At 37.3% G+C, this 16,592-nt stretch overlaps 1 pseudogene across 1 annotated transcript; it reads right to left on the reverse strand.

Annotated features, from left to right (window-relative positions):
• Positions 1–47: 47 nt before the first annotated feature.
• Positions 48–4,239, reverse strand: LOC143606537 (transcriptional corepressor LEUNIG_HOMOLOG-like; annotated as a pseudogene). The gene is made up of 12 exons (XR_013148763.1): positions 3,942–4,239; positions 3,791–3,849; positions 2,338–2,435; positions 2,107–2,216; positions 1,766–2,025; positions 1,599–1,674; positions 1,405–1,516; positions 1,265–1,314; positions 933–1,178; positions 589–844; positions 362–485; positions 48–154 (listed from the first exon to the last, which is right to left on the reverse strand). The product of XR_013148763.1 is annotated as a transcriptional corepressor LEUNIG_HOMOLOG-like (transcript).
• Positions 4,240–16,592: the final 12,353 nt, after the last annotated feature.

Consider the following 16,592-nt stretch of genomic DNA (forward strand, 5'->3'; position numbering starts at 1 on the left):
AATTACAACACTGTAATAATAATAATAATAATAATATTGCAGTTTACCTTTTGGTCATGGCCAGCACTAGCAAGCAGCTTACCATCTGAAGAAAAATGACAGCACAAGACTTTACTTCTTGCGCGTCTACAACCAACTTCCCCAAAAGAAAAACCTGTTACAAATATTGGAATGTATATCAGATTAGGGTTTCTAGTATTGATCCCACGTGCGCATTTAAGATTATTAAGGTTTCCTTGTACTGTCTATAAATTGTAATGTAACCTACTCAGAATGCAATTCAGTCTTTCATAATCTTACAATAACTATTTAAGCATGATAATAAATTTCAATGCGTAAATCAGATAAGATGAATCAATACCCTTTGAAGGCTCGCTCTTGTGCTTCATGGTACCATATACTTCTCTATCATTTCCGCCTTCTTGTTGCAGAAAAGATTCCACATTATCATCCAAATTAACATCCCCAAAATGATCAATATCATCCTAATCATAATTGGCATATTGTTTAGTTATTAGAAGTGAAAATGGACAGATTAAGTGTTAGTAAGTTGGCCCAACCAGACCCAACCCTTTTTGACTAGCTTACCAGCTGGTTAGTTGAAGACGTGAGCCCACCGGTTCCATCTGACCCGTACATCATCATGCTTTTTCTGCAAACTGCTGGCGGTGTTTAATCCATCGCCTGGTGTATACGCTGATGCTGGGGAGCTTGGTGATGGACCAGCTGTATTACCTGTACCGGTACTATTTGAGGGCCCGGAAGAAGAATGTTGTTTTCTTTTTCTGTTATTCTGCAACTGATCCTGCTGTTGAGATGATTGTTGCATCTGAGGCATCTTTGTCTGTTACATAAATATTCGATTCTTATGTTTTCTCAAGCATTTTCATTTATGATTGTAAATAATATAAATCATAACGAAAAATATTAACCTGAGGTGAGTTAATTTGACCAGGGGATCCATCATTTCTTGTGGTTTGACCATCTTTCATAGTTAGATTGCCTCTCGGTATTCCAACAAGCCCATAATTTGGTGAAGCTCCAAGATTACCTTGAGCCTGGGATTGGGCTTGGGTTAAGGCATGTTGCTGCTGTGATGCCATATAGAACTGATTTTGATTCTGCATAGTTGGCCTTTGTACTTGCAAGCCCATATTGGGGCGTAAATTGTCGATTCCCTATAGAACACATTACACCAATCATCAAAATAGCTTAAAACAAAATTATTAAATAAGATGGACGAATGAAAACCATGATTACTTACTGTTAAAGGCCAGCCCTTTAATGGAAGCCCAGTAACACCTTGGTTCAATCCTGAGAGATTCACAAGGAATAAAATGTAACAATCAAATAAATTCTTAAAAGGTCAAACTTTGACTGAAAATCTGACTTCACAAAAATTACCAGCACCACCAAGTCCAGACTTTGACTGCAAAATTGCCTGTCCATAAATTGATGAATGATTTGTAGCCAACGATTTCTGTGTATTATCCATGTTAACTTCTTGCTTAATTTCCTATAACTTGTAGAAGTTCATGAGTCAATAAAAAATGTAACAAGCAGAATAAATAAAACCTTTCACCATAACAGAAATGTACCGAATTCAACTGAGGTCTCCCTTGAATTTGCTGCAAAGTTGAAGACACATTTGAAGTATTTCCAGGTATCAACAGGCTGTATCAACAACAAAATAATAACAGAAACATGAAGACCAACCAATCTATGCAAGTAAACTAAAGAAAAGATAGATTTTTTTATACTATACCCTTGATGATTAGTGGCTGACTTCAAAAGGGTTTCTGGAACCATAGATTGAGACGATTTCATGGGTTCATCTTGCATTTTCACACCTAGTGTACTAGCAGATGGTTTTCCCATCATTCCTTCAGTATTCATAGCGTTTACAGAGCCACCAAGCGGCAGATGATTAGGATCCCTCCTTTGTAATGCGTTCCTTTGCTGCATTAACTGCATCTGCTGCATTTGCATCTGCTGTTGATTCTCTTTCGCTTTCATTTGTTGCGCCTGCCATTTGTTTCAAAAAGAACAAAAATAAGATTCATATCAAGGGTAATAATGTAATTGTAAAGACCAACAAAAATATGCCCCTATATATGATGCAGCCGCCTCAGAATGTTTCTCGTTTGTCCTTGCAATAAATATATCCCAAAAAACAGACCACCATTCCAACAGAAATCCACCAGGAGCATCAATAGCTGTAAATTAATAATTAATACTCAACTAATATGATATATTTTACATTGTATGCATCATGTTTATAAAATATAAACTAATTTAAGACACTATTGAACATATATAATGATATAAGCAACATACCTACGGGATCTGTAGCAACCTTTCCTTCAGTCATGAAAGCTTTTGCAGACGTGTGCATCTTCCATTTCAATAAATAATCATAGATGTAAACATCCAGCCTATCAAAAAGGAATATGATAGAAGATAAATTAAATATGAATCACGTATACTGACTAAACCACCAACTCGTCATCCCAAATATGGTATATTTTTATCGCGTCACGAACGTTAACAAAACAATATTCTTTCAACTAAGTAAGAACGTGTGTTCATAAAGTAGGTTACTTTGAAGCTTGTGATCACATTTCAATCACAAATATTATTGAAGCACTTGTGCAATGCATCTAACATGAAATATCTGATCCATGTTGCAATTACAATGATACTAACAATGATCCGAATCCCAAGAAAAGATTACCTGAATTTAACGTTCTGAACAAACGATTTGTTTTCAAGTTCATAACTAATACAATCTAATAGATTGTTACGCTAAAACTGGCAACTACATTAACATCTAAACCACAACTAAAACACATACAGTTGAAACATAGAATAAGTAAAAGCTTCTGATTTCTATGAACTTAGGGTTACCAAATTAAGTTGTACAGAATGAACAAAAGATTTACCGTCCTGACCAACGAAACAAGTTCACAAGGGTTTAATAATCAAAATCACTAGCATATTTTCACGTATCAGCAACAATGAGCTACAAACAGAATCTACTACTCAAAATTTACAAAATCAAAAGAATCATAAAAGTAAAAGCTTCCGATTTCTATGAAGTTAGTGTTACAAAATTAAGCTATACTGCTCTAGAATGAACATAATATTTACAGTCCTGATCAACAAAACAAATTCACAACGCTTTAATAATCAAAATCACTAGCAAATTTTCATATATCAATAACAGTGAACATATAAAAAAAAGTAAAAGTTCTCATTTCTATGAAGTTAGGGTTACAAAATCAACCTATGTATAAAGTAGAACCGACTCACCACCGAGTTCATTTTAGCACAATTCACAAAATATTACAATTCTAGCAAATTTCATGTATCAGTAACAATAAGCTTACACACAAATCTACTAGTCTGGATTTACAAAATCAAAAGAAACATAAAACAAATAAAAGCTTCTAACTTCAATGAAGTTAGGGTTTCAAAATCAACCTAGATATAAAACAGAACCGAGTCACCGAGTTTATTTTAGCACAATTCACAAAACATTTACAATCAAAATCACTAGCAAATATTCATGTATCATTAACACTAACCTACAAACAAATAAATTCAAAATAATAATAATAATAATGATACATCTTATAAGAACCGAGTCACCGAGTTTATTTTAGCACAATTCACAAAACATTTACAATCAAAATCACTAGCAAATATTCATGTATCATTAACACTAACCTACAAACAAATAAATTCAAAATAATAATAATAATAATAATAACAATAATAAAATTCATACATCTTATCAGCTTCCCAATTCTGCGCCATGATTATTGATTCACAACTCCAGATTATAATCTACAATCTACAATAAACAATAATAACATCAAATTCAATCAATTAATCAATCAATTAACTCAAAACCTAATTAATTAGCAAGCTAAACTTACGTAATTCCGTACAATCCGCCATTAAAAACATCAAATACACTTCCGAACAACGAATTACAACACCTTACTCAATAACTTCAACTCAATTTCAACTCAATTTCGTTAATTGAAGTGAAATTGAACTTCAATCGGTGACCGGAAACAGTCCGATCAAGGTCAAAATCGAGATCGATGAGCAATTGACTGTATATGTATATATAATCGATGAAAGTAATTAGGTTTTTATTTTGTTTTATAGATTATGAATGTGAATATGAAGATATAGTTTGTTTATTAATGGGGACAATTACAATAACATATTATTATTATTATTAGTATTATTATTATTAGACCTGAGAAAGTGGCATTATAAAGGAAGAGAGAAAATGTGTCCATACCAAAAGGTTTAGAAGACGGAGGACGAAGCTGAGGCTTGGAGCTAGGTTCGGGTCAGGGTTTACGTTAATATCATAATATGCTTGCGTCATAAGTAACAAACAAACGTTGCAAATATTGGAATTTGAATTTTCACTATTTTTAAAAACCACAGGCGGTGCCGCTTTTTTTAATTTTTTTTAATGTATACAATTTATGATTTTTTTTTTTGTTTTGGTATTGGTACCGTAAATAGTTTAATTTATATTGATCGAATTTGCGTTGTTTAATGGTTGCAATGTCCGGGATTTACTGGTTTTTTAAATAATTTATTTTTTTTGGTTTTAATGTTTGTATCGTAATGAACCAAACTGATATCGAATGAATTATTGTCACCTTGGCCGTAAGTTGCACTTGTGTCATCAAGAGAAACGAGTAATGTGTAACAAGACTTTTGGGTCATATTTTCTCTATAATTTATTGAGAGTTATTTAATAATCATCGTGCGTGCGTTTTCATTTAAGTAATTATTTTGTTTTGAAGTTAATAGTTAACAATGTTTAGCTAGATTATTATTTGTCATTTTAAAATATTTACATCATTTTACGGTGGATAAAATAAATGTTCACTAGAAGTACCTCCATGTTATATTAACTTGGCAATAACTAATGAAAGCGAACAAATATGGCTCACGATAGTCAAATTGTCGGTATGAATAATTATTGATGATAATATATAGTTTGGATTATTAAAATATAACTTGTTAAATAATAATAGTCTAAAAATTACTATGAAATACATATTTTACATATGAAATGAGAAAGTATAAAAATATAACTTAACATGCGTAACTTTGATATTATTTCTACATGAATTTAAGTTGGATAGAAAGTTTAAGGCATACATATTATAATATAAAGGATTAAAGGAATGTTTAATACAAAATCAAAAACTTTAGTAAAAAAAAAACTGAAAACTATAATGGCATAACTTTATGTCAACACTAATACGTGCAAATGATATAATAATTATATATCTATATAATGTTTATTAAATATATACATTATATATGTTTCTTATTAAATATATACAAACCATTAAAAAGTAAAAAAAAATGTTTATGAAAACAAGAATAGCAACATAATATAACTTTAATGAATAAATCTTTTTTTTTTGTTTTGCGGCAACAAAATGAGAGGTTCGGGTTTGATAATAATAATAATATTAATAGGCATGGAAGGAGGTTGGGTGGAGTACAAAAGGCTTGACTAGAGTCGAGTCGAAGAGTTGGTGTGGGCCAGGGGTTGCAGGGCTAAACAAAGTAATGTTTGTGAGTGGGGTCAAAGTGGGAAGACGTGTAAGATGTGTAACGCCTGTTGGGCTTTGCTTGAGAATAATAATAATAATAATATATTATTATTATTATTATTATTATTATTATTATTATTATTATTATTATTATTATTATTATTATTCAGTGTGGAAATAAAGGTCGCCAACAAAGTATATTCATGTTATTACAAAAGAATATTGTTTTGTGTTTGTTTGTTTAATATAAATAATAATAATAACTATTACTAACTATATACGTAAAATTAATGAAGTCATTATGATTGCTTTTAGTTTTGAAATAGTTATTAACTCATTGATACACCAAATTGTGTAATCAATTTTAGATTTTTTAAAATATATTGGATAAAATAATGTTGATGTTTAAAGGTTACGATTAAGTTGATCAGGCTTGGTATAACTTGATTTGGTTACGAATTCTTTAATAATATCCGTACGTAGGAGGCATTACGTGCTAGAGACTGGTTTTTAAGTGTCTTTGTGTTTTTGCGAACCTCACCCTAAATCATCTCACGTAAACGTTCATCACGTTTAACTCTGTGTTTTCTTATGGTTATGCTAGATCTTCTTACATTGACGGAGATCGGTCATGTACCTCTTATGCCATCTCACTGGAGCAAGCTTAATTACAAAAGACTTACAATCAGGTAATCGTATTCTCTTAAAAAAATTATGAAAATCAATATGGTTAGTAACGGTGTCATAGACATAGTAATCTTCTTTCTAAATAACATTTTGTCTCACCTCATGTGACTAAATGCTTTTTTTTGACAGTTTGTGTATTTTGTGGTTAATTTTTTTTTGGTGTAATTGACAAATTTGATTTTCTATTTAAGATTGTTAAATCTTGTAAACTTTTATTATGCTTGATCCTTCTCGACAACATTTTTGTCCCACCTCGTATTATTAAAAAAACTATTATTGTTTTTCGTTTGTAGTTAACGATTTATGTCAGTTGATGTGTGTTACATCTGATTATCATCCTTCTTCGCTCCTACGTAAATTTTTCTATCATTTCATCATTTGCCATCTAACTGTGATGTGCTCACATTTGATTAGGTATGTGTGTTACGGTATGTATCCAAGTGATGTATATGTAATATAATTTGTGACGTAACACATTTATTTAACCTGAATTTGGAAAGATATTTAAACTACACACTTAGAATGCAACAACAATTATATCTAGTAAAATTCTACAAATAACATAGTTATTAGCAAAATCTAGAGAGAATAAGATATAGACAAATCAAACATCTCCTGAAAGAGAGAGATTTGAAAAATGTATTTTGAAAAATGTGAAGTAACTTCTATATGAAACCAAGCATTGGTTTTCTAAAAATTAAAGTACACGAGACCAACCACAAATGGATAATTTTCATTAAAAAAACATATATTTTAAAAAATGAAAGACACATGTAGTCATGTGATTTAGTGTGAAAATTGTACATAAGTGAAAATGTGAAATAAACGGGACACAACTACATTAATTAAGTCACATATTTGTTTTTGTTTTTCTTAACGATCATTTAGATCACTAACCTACCGATCAACCGCATTATACCTTTATGAGGAAACTTACTATAGGTTACAAAACTCCCTGACGCAACCTGACACCCCCTGCCCCCCCCCCCCCCCTTCTTTGTCACAAGTGAGATCGAATTAAACCCAAAAACCTCTCTTTTTTAAATTGAAGTCTTTAAGTATCTTATCTCAACCACTTATGCTATGGGGTTTAATAAAGTCACGTATTTGTGTCCCTCAAATTTGAATTATTATTTTTTTTAACTTTTTCAATTTGGATTTAATGAAGAAAATCGTTTCAACCATCACAGTCTTAGTCCGGTTTGATTCGGTACACTATGGGTATTTTATTGAGTTGTTGTCTTCAATATCAATACCATACTGTACCAAACATATTCAATACCCTGGTATCAATACCGGTATCATTTTTGACGATTTTCGACAATATTGGTTCCAAGCTCATCCCAAATTCCACAAATCACGGGACAAGACTGCAACTTACTATTATAATTATTTGATTTGATTATACAAAATACATTAAATCGATAGCCCATTAAGTGTGCTTTAACACTGCAATGTCAATTAAGATGAAAATGACAAGGCACAAAATATGTGATTCGTTTAAATACGTAGGCTAGTGTCGGGGCCAGGATAGTTGTTTTGAAAACGAATCAATGTACCTTTAATATGCTTCATTTCAAAGAATGCGTAAATCATAAATAAATATCTTGTTTCTCGAATGACCCATCGTACACACGAAAATGTAGTGATTAAATAATATGTTAATAACCACTCCCTAAATACATAATTTAATTTCTAGTCTTTTAATTAAAATTTCATCCTCTTACTTTTTAATAAGTAAAATATTTTATTTTGCGGACCACATAACCTATGTAACGACACGGTACCGGTATTTCCCAAATTTTACCGTAAATACCGGTACCGTACAGGTACCGAAATAAACATTTCAATACCGATACCGGTACAAAAAATTTGTGAATTTCGGGATCTAGATTTTCGGTACTGTTACCGGCATGGTACCGAGCTTATCCCTAACTTGAGTTCATTAATTAAGTTCTTCGGTTATTTATTTAAACATTTTTTTACTTTTTGAATTTAGTGATTAACTGATTATTACACTTTTCACAATTAATTATTTAAAAGTATTTTATTAGTTAAAACTTGATAAAAGTTCACTGTTAATACGTATTCCTGAGTTAGATATCGGGACTTACTTTACTGTGCTACTACGCAACTGATACCCTCGTCGTTGTTGTGTGAAGCGTAGTTTAGTTTTTCCGCTTTTAAACTTAGGTTGAGATATTTTTTTTATTTTATAAACTATTTTGTTCGCATCAATTTTCTTACATAAATGGTTGTAATATTACATGTATGCAATCATGTCATATAACACATAATGTAGTCTTGTTTAACTTCTTAGTTTAGCAAATAGCTATATATTATATATTTTGTTTTGATAATATATGTATAGTTAAAAATATTGTATCACCTTTTTTTTTCAATAGGAAAATTGGTTTTTATTGGTCCCAACTATTGTCTTTTGGTCATTGCCGGTCCTAACTGTAACACCCCGACCAAAGGCGGATTATACATCGGGGCGCCACATATTGTTTCATTACTCGTGACACTATTGGGTGTCAATATTTAATAAATACATTCATTCGCGCACGCGCAGAGTAAACACAGATAACATAAAACATCATAAATCAATATATTATAAATCATAATATTCGAACAGCAAAGACTTGTCTTGATACATTTTAATCTAGGTCCAAAATAATGAAAACTTCCTACGTGTCCACAAGCTCCAAAACAGCTACTGCAAACCTGAACATGTGTTAAAATAAACGTCAAACACTTGCGTGTTGGTGAGAAATCAAGTTTAATACAATACATAGATAACAATAAATCTGCGCGCAACATGTGTATGTCTGGTTTTCAACAAGGGTGTGATCTGATCGGGACCAACTCTAAGATTCATAGACTGCCAGTGCTCACAATTGAGCTCACAAACAAGAAAGACTGTGCAAGTGTAAACAAAAGAGAAAATCATAAACGATAGTTCTCCCGTGTTCATCTAATGGTACCATGAGAACTGCGGAATAGACCGACAAGACGGTTAATGATCCACATATACAAATAAACAGCCAAGTCTACGTCCTCAACACATGGGATACTGCGCGACTAAAGTTCATAAACAGTTTAAGACTCTAAGTTTGTATGAACACATGAACATCCCAAAACATTAAAAGCAAAAAGGGATTAGATACGAGATTACTCACTTGATAAACGGTGCGGTGAAAGATAAAGCAAGAACCAACTTTAAACAAGCACAAGTTAACCTATAATTAGAGATTATTGTTTTAATGAATTGATTTAAGTCTTGATTATAAGTTAGCATAATTAATAAGTAAATTATTATATATAATATATATATTACCGGAAAAGCAGGACAGAACAGGGAGGAAGACGGAGGCAGAGAGGAAGACGGCAGAGAGAGCAAGGAGGAGGTTAAATTAAGTGTTTGTGTGTGATGTGATAAGAAAATAACATTATTATTTATAGGGAAATCCTAGGAGACACAATCCCTAGAAAAAGGGGAAAAGATCTCAAAAAGTAAAAGATTCCAAAAGCAAAAGATATCAAAAGATATGGCAGCTGCAGGGGGCAAGATAAAGCTGACAGGGAACAGTAAAAAAGGCATGGGCGGTTCAGATAAAGGTACTGGTCAAGCATGGAAAAAGCAGATCTCAAAAGATAATGTTAGTCACTTTTTCTGTCAACCAATGGGGTTGGTGCGCATGCTGCGCCGAAAGTAACTTTTCAGACATAAAGCAGATTAGGTCAACAGCTCAAAAGATAAGACAACTCAAAAGCAACGGCTAGATTAAACAGAAGAAAACTCAAAGGGGTTTAGCGCGAGAAGGCTCGAGCGCGAAGGCAAAAGTGCGCGAGCGCGAAGGCAGACAGAACCAACCTTAACGCGTCGCGGGAAGAATCACATTTCTTAGCGCGCCGCGGGAGGAACTAAAATTCCTAGCGCGCCGCGGGAAGAACTATAATTCTTCGCGCGTCGAGGGATGAACTACGATTCTTAGCGCGCTGCGAGAAGAACTACAAATCCTTAGCCCGTCGCGGGAAGAACTACCGTTCTTAGCGCGCTGCGAGAAGAATTACAATTCTTAGCGCGCTGCGAGAAGAGTTCGTCTCGCGAATCGCTGTACAGGTGGTCTTCACGCAGGATTCCTTGTAAGGGAGTCTGGCGCGTGGAGCTGCGCAGACAACCTTAGGCGGGAAGGAACAAAGGACAAGCAAAGAGTTAGAAGAAAAGAGGGAAACAAGGCGGAAAGAGAGGAGAGGGACGGGACGGCGGAAAGAAAGAGAGAGAAAGAGGCGGGAAGGAAAATATATATATTATTTTTAAAAGTAAAATATAAGTATAAATAAATACTAAATCATAAAAGAAAGAGATCGGGTCAGAGAAACGGGTACCTGGGTCGGGTCGGATCGGGGCAGATGTCACAGTCTCCCCTACTTTAAGAAATTTCGTCCCGAAATTTATCTCGAAGTAGGTTGCGCAGAGAACAGGTGCGGGTACTTGATCTTCATTTGATCTTCCCTTTCCCATGTAAACTCGGCTCCGCGCTTGGACTCCCAGCGAACTTTCACGATAGGGATGCGACTGCGCTTGGTTTGCTTAACCTCGCGATCCATAATCTCAACAGGCTTCTCAACGAAATGCATAGTTTCATCAATTTGAACTTCATCAAGCGGAATGTGAAGGTTCTCGTTAGCTAAACACTTCTTGAGATTGGATACATGGAACGTTGGATGCACATTACTGAGCGCGGGCGGCAGGTCAAGTCTGTAGGCAACTTTTCCTACACGCGCGAGAATCTTGAATGGACCAACATAACGAGGAGCAAGCTTACCTTTCTTCCCAAAGCGGACAACACCCTTCCAGGGCGACACCTTGAGGAGAACAAGATCACCAACTTGAAATTCGAGAGGCTTCCGCCTACGATCTGCGTAACTCTTCTGTCGGCTTCTGGCAGTCAGCAGATGATCACGGATCTTGGCGATTTTATCGGTTGTCTCTTGAACAAGTTCGGGTCCTGTGATTTGAGTTTCACCCACTTCGCTCCAACAAATCGGGGAGCGGCACTTACGACCGTAAAGTGCTTCAAATGGGGCCATACCGATACTGGAATGATAGCTGTTATTATAAGAGAACTCGATCAAAGGCAGGTGCGAATCCCAATTACCTCCAAAATCAAGAACACAAGATCGGAGCATATCCTCAAGAGTTTGAATAGTTCGCTCAGACTGTCCGTCAGTCTGAGGATGATATGCCGTACCCATGTCCAAGCGAGTTCCTAGCGCAGATTGGAGAGATTTCCAAAAGCGAGATATAAAACGGCCATCGCGATCGGATATGATGCTCAAAGGAGTACCATGGCGGCAGACAATTTCCTTGACATAAAGCTGCGCGAGTTGCTCAACACGGTAGTTTTCACGAATGGGCAGGAAGTGAGCAGACTTAGTCAAACGATCCACTATTACCCAAATGCTATCATGTTTGCTTGCTGTCAAAGGTAACTTGGTAATAAAGTCCATCGCTATACTTTCCCATTTCCACGTAGGAATTTCTGGTTGTTCGAGCAAACCAGATGGGCGTTGGTGTTCAGCTTTTACCTTAGAACAAGTCAGGCATTTAGCTACGAACACAGCAATATCCTTTTTCATACCGGGCCACCAATAAGTAATGCGCAAATCCTTGTACATTTTATCGGCGCCAGGATGAACGGAATATCGAGATTTGTGCGCTTCACTCAGGATATCAGCGCGAAGATTCTCATCAAAGGGGATCCAGATGCGATTGAGATAGCAGATAATTCCACTCAGATTAGGGACAAAATGCGCTTCCGCGCCACCCGCTAACTCGGCGCGAAGGTTACCATTACTGATGGATGCGCGCTGCACGTCACGAATACGCGATTCAAGGTTGCTTTGAATCGGCGCGAAGTGAAGCTGGGTGCGCGGCAAGATACAGTTAAGCTGGCAGGGTTTTCGGCTGAGCGCATCGGCTACCACATTAGCCTTACCAGGATGATACCGGATCTCACAATCGTAATCGCTGATGAGTTCGTTCCATCGGCGTTGCCTCATGTTGAGTTCCTTTTGATCAAAGATATGCTGAAGGCTTTTATGGTCAGTGTAAAGGATACACTTAGTACCATAAAGGTAGTGTCTCCAGATCTTCAAGGCAAAAACAACTGCACCTAGTTCGAGGTCGTGAGTTGTATAATTCTTTTCGTGAATCTTGAGTTGCCTTGATGCGTAAGCGATAACCTTGCCTCGTTGCATAAGAACACAACCGAGACCTTGGTTGGAGGCATCGCAGTACACGACAAAATCATCATTACCCTCAGGTAGCGCAAGAACAGGAGCTTCACACAACAGACGCTTGAGCGTTAGAAAGGCTTCTTCTTGCTTCGAGCCCCAAATATACGGTTTACCTTTGTGCGTTAGAGCTGTTAAAGGCAATGCGATCTTTGAGAAGTTCGAAATGAAACGCCGGTAGTAACCAGCTAAGCCCAGAAAGGAACGGATCTCAGAAGGAGTGGATGGCGTAATCCAGTTCTTGATTGCTTCAATTTTGGATGGGTCGACATGAATACCCATCTTATTCACAACATGACCAAGAAACTGTACTTCATCAGACCAGAATTCACACTTGGAAAGCTTAGCATAGAGCTTCTTGGTTCGAAGCTTTTGCAACACCAACTGGAGATGTTGCTCATGCTCGGCCTTGGTCTTAGAATACACCAGAACATCATCGATAAACACGATCACGAATTTATCCAAGAAAGGCCTACACACCCGATTCATTAGATCCATGAAAACGGCGGGTGCGTTGGTTAAACCGAAGGACATGACCAAGAATTCAAAATGGCCATAACGAGTTCGAAAAGCAGTCTTCGGGACATCTTCATCGCGGATGCGCAACTGGTGATAACCAGAGCGGAGATCAATCTTGGAGAAATAAGAGGCACCTTGGAGTTGATCAAAGAGGTCGTCAATACGCGGTAAGGGATACCGGTTTTTAATGGTGAGTTTGTTCAACTCGCGGTAATCAATACACATGCGAAACGATCCATCTTTCTTTTTAACGAACAACACCGGAGCACCCCAGGGCGAAGAGCTAGGGCGAATGAATCCTTTAGCAGTCAACTCTTGAAGTTGGCTTGCCAATTCTTGCATCTCAGCGGGCGCAAGACGGTAAGGAGATTTAGCTACGGGGGAAGCACCAGGGACAAGATCAATACGGAACTCGACTTCACGAGCGGGAGGGATACCAGGAAGATCATCAGGAAAAACTTCAGGAAAATCACGCACAACAGGGATATCGCGAAGCTTCTTCTCTTCAGCAGGTTTGACCACATGGGCTAAGAATGCAACACACTTCTTCCGCATAAGCCTTTGGCTTCGGCGCAAGACATAAGCTTAAGACCGCGGGAGGGTTTTTCGCCGTAGATGTGAAGATCACCATTTTCTCGAGGTATGCGAATCAACTTCTTGGCGCAAATAACTTCGGCGCGATTATTCGAGAGCCAGTCCATACCAATAATAACATCAAAGCTTCCAAGAGGCATGGGGATGAGGTCGATTAGAAAATCGTTTTCGTTAAGGTTAAGCGTGCAATCTTTAATCACCGAGTTAATTAAAACAGTTTCACCGTTAGCCAATTCAACTGAAAAATCTTCTTTTAAATCGCTGCGCGGTCGCGCAAGCTTCTGCTCGAAGGCGCGAGAGATAAAACTTCGATCGGCGCCAGTATCAAAAAGTACAGAAGCATAAAATCCGTTAAGCAAAAATGTACCATTCACTACGTCATTATTCGCTTGTGCTTGGTGCGCGGTTATGTTAAAAGCTCGTCCACGCGTCACTTGGTTTGAAATCTGGTTCACCGGATTCGCTTGTGTGATTTGCACTTGTAGTCTCGGGCACGCGTTCCGGAAATGACTGGGATCACCGCAGTTAAAGCACGATCTGGGTCGTGGGTTTTGGTAGGTTGGTTGGGGGTTCTGCGGGTAGACTGGTGGTGTTGGCGCAATTGGATTGGCGGGAAGGACTCTACAGTTTTCTGCAAGGTGACCAGCGCGGCCACATCGGGTACAAAGTCGACATGGGACTTGAGGTGGGTGGTGGAGTCTACAGGTTGGACAAAAGGGGTGGTTTCCTGTGTAAGGTTTCTTAGTTGGCGGGGCAGGGAGTGCGGGATTGGTTAAGGCATAGTTATGGACTACAGGAGGTGTTGGGTAGGCTGACAGAGGGTTAGGCGCGTAAACTGGAGGTTGATAAATGGGTTGCTGGGCAATGGGCGGGTTGGTAAGCGCATAGGCCTTGCGCATGCGCTTGAGGTTGTTACGGTTCAAGGGTTCAGGTTTGGTTTCTGTTGGTTCAGGGGCAGTCTTGGTGGGTTTGGTCTTCTCAGTTCCCCGCAGGAACAGGGTTCCTGCTCTGACATGGTTGTCGCTGAGCACAGCGGCCAACTCGATGGCGTCAGAGAGGGTTACTGGGTTTCTGGCCCATACAGAATCTTGAATTTCCATGGGGAGACCCCCAAGGAATTTCTCTATGGCTCGGCGGGAAGGGGTAACAAGGTGAGGGACAAGCAGGCTTAGTTCATGGAAGCGCGTCGCGTACTCGCGCGCTTCACCACTATACTGCTTCAGGTTCCAAAATTCTTCCTCCAGGCGCTTTACTTCGTTGGGAGGGCAGAATTCTCGCGTCAAGAGATCCTTAAATTCCTCCCAGAGCATGCTGGAAGCAGCTTCTGCGCCACGCGCATGAGCTACTCCATTCCACCATGTAAGCGCTCTAGATTCCAGGACACTGGAAGCATATAGGGTTCGTCTGTCTGAGGGGCATTGGGTGTGGAGGAAAGTGTTTTCTATTTTCTCAAGCCACTGGAGCATCACGGTGGCTCCTTCAAGACCTGTGAACTTTGGAGGGTTACCCGCGTTAAAGGACTTAATGTTATAACTGGAGGTATTGTTTTGGCTCAAGGCTTGGGCTATCGCGGCGGCCATTTCCTGGGAACGTTGCTGTCTACGCATGCGCGAGGCTTCTCTTCTCTAAAATCGGCGAGATAGCGGAGGCATTCTATAAAAATTTTAATTTTAGTTAATATCTTGGTTTTAGCGCAAAGTTTTAATCTTATAAAGCTTGGTTTCGCAGAGTTAGATACTATCAAAAGTTAAAGTAAAATAAATGACTTTAAATGCAGACTTAATTAAGGTAACAAATTCGAATCGAGAATCGACAATTCATGTATCACCATGATCTTCCAAATTCTCAATTTAAAATGACGAGTAAACGAGTATTGGAGATTGACGATTCATGTATCACCATGACTTTTCAATCCTCAATATAAAATATACAAGAAAATGAGTATTGGAGGTTGACAATTCATGTATCACCATGACTTTTCAATCCTCAATATAAAATATACAAGAAAATGAGTATTGGAGGTTGACAATTCATGTATCACCATGACTTTTCAAGTCTCCAACCTCAGAACATAATCGTAAATGGAAATTGAAAATTAACTATTCATGTATCACCATGACTTTTCGGATTTTCAATCCCAACAAACGAATATGTAAGTAAAATCAATAAAAATCGAAATTCAACAAAAATCGAAATATCGCGAAATAAAACATAAAATCATATACTGCGCAAGCGCGAGCATATTTATAAACAACGAGTAATTAACAATAAGCGCGCAACATGAGATTTCTCTCACGCGCGAGAAGGGACTCTTAGGTATTCTAGGCCGTTACGTCTAACCACCTATCCTAAAGTCAACGAGCTCTGATACCAATCTGTAACACCCCGACCAAAGGCGGATTATACATCGGGGCGCCACATATTGTTTCATTACTCGTGACACTATTGGGTGTCAATATTTAATAAATACATTCATTCGCGCACGCGCAGAGTAAACACATATAACATAAAACATCATAAATCAATATATTATAAATCATAATATTCGAACAGCAAAGACTTGTCTTGATACATTTTAATCTAGGTCCAAAATAATGAAAACTTCCTACGTGTCCACAAGCTCCAAAACAGCTACTGCAAACCTGAACATGTGTTAAAATAAACGTCAAACACTTGCGTGTTGGTGAGAAATCAAGTTTAATACAATACATAGATCACAATAAATCTGCGCGCAACATGTGTATGTCTGGTTTTCAACAAGGGTGTGATCTGATCGGGACCAACTCTAAGATTCATAGACTGCCAGTGCTCACAATTGAGCTCACAAACAAGACAAACTGTGCATGTGTAAACAAAAGAGAAAATCATAAACGATAGTTCTCCCGT

Source organism: Bidens hawaiensis, unplaced genomic scaffold, assembly GCF_021521415.1.
Source record: "Bidens hawaiensis isolate Kalapana, Puna unplaced genomic scaffold, B.hawaiensis_p1.1 tig00075234_1, whole genome shotgun sequence".
NCBI classification, from domain to species: Eukaryota; Viridiplantae; Streptophyta; class Magnoliopsida; order Asterales; family Asteraceae; genus Bidens; species Bidens hawaiensis.